Source organism: Nannobrachium achirus (assembly GCF_963921795.1).
Source record: "Nannobrachium achirus genome assembly, chromosome: 4".
Taxonomy (NCBI): Eukaryota; Metazoa; Chordata; class Actinopteri; order Myctophiformes; family Myctophidae; genus Nannobrachium; species Nannobrachium achirus.
The window spans coordinates 48660950-48667073 of record NC_137813.1 but is presented as its reverse complement, the minus strand read 5'-3'; positions in this window follow the sequence as shown (position 1 = coordinate 48667073).

Sequence of the window (6124 nt, the reverse complement as noted above, 5' to 3'; positions counted from 1 at the left end):
TGATATTATTAATATATCTAGATATGCATTCATTTATATACTTTCAGAAATTATTTACTTGAAATGGAATGGTTGGTAAAACTGTGAGTGGTGTTTACTCATGATAATAAATATCTAAAATATGAAACGATAATTGATGATGAATAGTTTTTTTTTAACAAAGCTTTTATCAAAGTGATTCTACATATTTTTATATTTATTGTTTTCATTATGTTCAGGTAACAAATGTCACCATGTAGATGTTGGAAGAAAAGTAAGACGGGATGCAGAGATACTAAAGTAACTTAAGTAACTGGTAATAGTATTTGATTAATATTTGAGTGTAAATAAACAGTCACCTGTGTCTTTTCAAGTCTTTAATGATCTTAAAAATATGTTATGGTAAGTATACGTTCATTAGAATTTAGTGGATAATAAAGAATGAATGGAACAGATGCACAAGTTGCTCAAAAAGATAATAGAATGCTGCTAGAATTCAGATACAGTATTCAGGAAAAGTCAACCAATAAGAGATTTCTGTTTTAAGAATTGTAGCCTTCAGAACAGGTGAATTGTTCATCCGCATCCACATTGCAGTATGAAGACGTAGTAAGAGAGAAAGACATATCAGATATTTTTGACCAGAAAAAGAAGATTTGTTTAACTGTAAATTACAGTACTTAATGTTTGGAATTAGATAATGCCTTTTATTCCCTTGTTCCATGTACATGGAATTACACATCTACTCTAGATTGGTTTAAAAGGATTACTACTATACTAAATGAGATGGACATGGATGATTGTTGCCATTGTACAATATAATGTTTAATATTTTATTAATTACAAAACACAATGTGTTGAGTTCCTTGTTTATTTCTTCAGATTAACATTTTGTATTTTTAATTGAGCCTAAAGGGAAGATGACAGAGCGTAACCTTTATACCGACTCGATCTGATTGTCAGAAAGCCAAAAAGCAGAAGTGTTTAGTGAGGAGGTTTTTGTCATGGTGTATTTCACTGTGATACGTGCTCATTAACAGAGCTGTCCCATGTGTGGCAGTAATAAACTGCTGAGTCTGACTCCTCCACATTGTTGATGATCAAAAGATAATCAGTTTTAGACTGATGATTAGATGTGAATTTAGGAGAGGAGAAACCAGAACCATAGATTACAGCACCATAGCCACGGTACCAGCGTAACATGTACTGAGGAACTCCACCTGGAACCTGTTTATACCAGTAACATGCACGGTTAGTAACAGTCCCCAGGTTACAATCCATGGTGGTCGTCTCTCCTCTCCTCACTGTCACAACAGGAGGCTTCTGTGTCACCACAGTCACACCACTCACACCTGGGAAACAACAAGAGAACATGAAGCCAAGAGAAATATAGACAAGATGATGAATCCAACATGAAGATGAAGCCAAATATACAGTAAGTCATTCTTCTTACATGCTAGAGCAGTGATGAGAGTGCAGAGAGTTGGCAGCATGTTGTCACAGTGTGGTGAGAACGTCCCTTATTGTTCAGCTGAGAGATGAACAGTGTTGGAGAGGAGAGGACAGACTGAAGAGCTGTTTTATAAGGACACTGAGGACAATGGGAGGAGTGAAACCTTTATGTTAGTCATAATGCTTATTGATATCTAGATATGCATTAATTTATATACTTTCAGAAATGGTTTACTTGAAGTGGAATGGTTCGGTGGTCACACTTTGAGTGGTGTTTACTCATGATAATAAATATCTAAAATATGAAACAATAATTGTGATGATGAATAGTTTTTTTCAAACAAAGCTTTTATCAAAGTGATATTCTACATATTTTTACATTCTATTGTTTTCATTATGTTTAGGTAAAAAAATGCCATCACTTAGATGTTGAAAAAAAGTAAGACAGGAAAAAGAGATATTAAACTAACTTTAGTCACTGATAATATTATTTGATTAATAAACATATGTGTAATATGTGTCTTTTCAAGTCTTTAATGATCTTAAAAATATGTCATGGTAGTGATTGCTTAAGTTATAGCCTACGTTCGTTAGAATTATAGTGTAAATAAATACATTTAAAGGAGTAGTTCACCCCCAAAATGACTTTTTTTCTATTGATTAGTCACGCCATGGAGAGTAGAGTTCAATAATATTTTTTGTTTTTTGTCGCATTCCTAAGACAAAAATGTGATAACAATAAATGTACCCCCATTGATTCCGGATGGTGACCCGTTTCGAAACGGGTCACCATCCGGAATCAATGGGGGTAAATTTACTCAAATCACATTTTTGTCTTAGGAATGTGACAAAAAACAAAAAGTATTATTGAACTCTACTCTCCATGGCGTGACTAATCAATAGAAAAAAAGTCATTTTGGGGGTGAACTACTCCTTTAATGGAATTTATGCACAAGGTGATCCAAGAAATCTGCTAGAATTCAGATACAGTGGTCAGGAAAAGTCAACTAATTAGAGATTATGTTGTTTAAAGCATTGTAGAGAACAGGTGGATTGTTCATCAACATCAACATACCAGTAGGCCTATGAAGACTTAGTAAGAGAAAGATATAGCAGATATTCTTTACCAGAAAGAGAGGATTTGCTTATCTGTAGTTGCAAATTACATTAATTAATGTATGGAATTAAATAATGCCTCTCATTGCCTCGTTATAGAAGACATCAACTTTGGTTTAAAAAATAAAAGGATACTACTATACTAAATGAGATGGACATGGATGGATGTGGCCATTGAACATTCTAATGTTTCATATTTTATTCATTACAAAACAACACAATGTGTGAGTTGAGTTCCGTGTTTATTTTTAGATGAACTTTTTATATCTTTAATTGAACCTAAAGGGAAGTGACAGAGCATAAACTTCATACCGACTCGATCTGATTGTCAGAAACCCAAAAAGCAGAAGTGTTTGGTGAGGAGGTTTTTGTCATGGTGTATTTCACTGTGATACGTACTCATTAACAGAGCTGTCCCATGTCTTACAGTAATAAACTGCTGAGTCTGACTCCTCCACATTGTTGATGATCAAACGATAATCTGATGTAGACTGATGATTAGATGTGGATTTAGGAGAGGAGAAACCAGAGCCATAGTTTGGAGCACTTGATGAATGAATGAAATATAAAACAAACTGAGGAATTCCACCTGGAACCTGTTGATACCAGCGACATCCGCTGTTAGTAACAGTCCCCAGGTTACAATCCATGGTGGCCGTCTCTCCTCTCCTCACTGTCACAACAGGAGGCTTCTGTGTCACCACAGTCACACCACTCACACCTGGGAAACAACAAGAGAACATGAAGACAAGAGAAATATAGACAAGATGATGAATCCAACATGAAGTCAAATGTACAGTAAGTCTTCTTACATGTTAGAGCAGTGATGAGAGTGCAGAGAGTTGGCAGCATGTTGTCACAGTGTGGTGAGAACGTCCCTTATTGTTCAGCTGAGAGATGAACAGTGTTGGAGAGGAGAGGAGAGGACTGAAGAGCTGTCTTATAAGGACACTGAGGACAATGGGAGGAGTGAAACCTTTATGTTAGTCATCATGAAGCTTATTGATATCAATATATCTGGATATGCATTAATTTATATACTTTTAGAAATGGTTTACTTGAAATGGAATGGTTGGTAAAACTGTGAGTGGTGTTTACTCATGATAATACATATCTAAAATAAAATATGAAACAATATATAATTTTTAAACAAAGCTTTTATCAAAGTGATTCTACATATTTTTGCATTTATTGTTTTCATTATGTTCAGGTAACAAATGTCACCATATAGATGTTGGAAGAAAAGTAAGACAGAAAGCAGAGATACTAAAGTGACTTAAGTAACTGGTAATATTATTTGATTAATATTTGAGTGTAAATAAACAGTCATCTGTGTCTTTTCAAGTCTTTAAAGATCTTAAAAATATGTTATGGTAAGTATACGTTCATTAGAATTTAGTGGATAATAAAGAATGAATGGAACAGATGCACAAGTTGCTCAAAAAGATAATAGAAGTCTGCTAGAATTCAGATACAGTATTCAGGAAAAGTCAACCAATAAGAGATTTCTGTTTTAAGAATCGTAGCCTAGAGAACAGGTGAATTGTTCATCCACATCCACATTGTAGTATGAAGACTTAGTAAGAGAGAAAAATATATCAGATATTTTTTTACCAGAAAAAGAAGATTTGTTTAACTGTAAATTACAGTACTTAATGTATGGAATTAGATAATGCCTTTTATTGCCTGGTTATGTACATGGAATTACACATGTACTATAGATTGGTTTAAAAGGATTACTACTATACTAAATGAGATGGACATGGATGATTGTTGCCATTGTACAATCTAATGTTTAATATTTCATTCATTACAACACAATGTGTTGAGTTCCTTGTTTATTTTTTTAGATTAACATTTTGTATTTTTAATTGAGCCTAAAGGGAAGATGAGAGAGCATAAACTTTATAGTGACTCGAGCTGATTGTCAGAAACCCAAAAAGCAGAAGTGTTTGGTGAGGAGGTTTTTGTCATGGTGTATTTCACTGTGATACGTTCTCATTGACAGAGCTGTCCCATGTGTGGCAGTAATAAACTGCTGAGTCTGACTCCTCCACATTGTTGATGATCAAACGATAATCAGTTTTAGACTGATGATTAGATGTGAATTTAGGAGAGGAGAAACCAGAGCCATAGTGTACAGAACTCCATCCATGGTGCCAGCTTAAGATGTACTGAGGAACTCCACCTGGAACCTGTTTATACCAGCAACATCTTCTGTTAGTAACAGTCCCCAGGTTACAATCCATGGTGGTCGTCTCTCCTCTCCTCACTGTCACAACAGGAGGCTTCTGTGTCACCACAGTCACACCACTCACACCTGGGAAACAACAAGAGAACATGAAGACAAGAGAAATCTAGACAAGATGATGAATCCATACTTCAACAGTAAGTCAGTCTTCTTACATGTTAGAGCAGTGATGAGAGTGCAGAGAGTTGGCAGCATGTTGTCACAGTGTGGTGAGAACGTCCCTTATTGTTCAGCTGAGAGATGAACAGTGTTGGAGAGGAGAGGACAGACTGAAGAGCCTTATAAGGACACTGAGGACAATGGGAGGAGTGAAACCTTTAGGTTAGTCATAACGCTTATTGATATCAATATATCTAGTAGATATGGATTAATTGATATACTTTCGGAAATGGTTTACTTGAAATGGAATGGTTCAGTAGTCACACTTTGTGTTGTTGAGTGTGTTTACGGGTAGTAATAATAATAATAATAATAATAAAACCTTATTTATATAGCACCTTTTAAAACAATGTTACAAAGTGCTTAACAACATAAATAATTACATCATACAGCGAATCATAATCATCAACAATTTCAACAATAGGATAAAAATAAAAACAACACACAATGACTATTAGTAAGAATAGAGAGGTTAAATAAAAATATAAAAATGTATCTGAGGTCCACTGGAAGGCTGTTCCAGAGTGTGAGGGCCCTGACATGATAATAAATATCTAAAAAATATGAAACAATAATTGTGATTTAAGATTATGATTGCCAGACCCATGAAATGGGTAGGCCTACATAAGCAAATGTCTGTCCGGGTTTTCTATATAAAGGGTATATATGATGATGACATGATGATGACATGCCTACAAAAGGTATGATGTCATAAATGATGATGACAGACAGGGGGTCTGGCACAACCAGGTTGACCTGGTCTTGTTTTTTTTTAAACAAAGCTTTATCAAAGTTAAATATTTTTACATTCCATTGTTTTCATTATTTTCAGGTAACAAATGTCATCTAGTAAATGTTGGAGGAAATGGAAGAGGAGAAGCAGATATATCAAAGTAACTTCAGTTATTCAAGTGTAAATAAACAGTCATCTGTTTTCTTTTCAAGTCTTTAATGAACTTAAAAATATGTCATGGTAGTGATTGCCTAAGTTAAGAATATGTTCATCAGAATTTAGTGGATAATGAAAATGTAATGGAATAGATGCACAAATTGATCAAAGAGATAATAGAAGTCTGCTAGAATTCAGATACAGTGGTCAGGAAAAGTCAATTATTAAGAGTTTTTTAATAGCGGTATGAAGACTTAATAAGAGAAGCATACGTATAT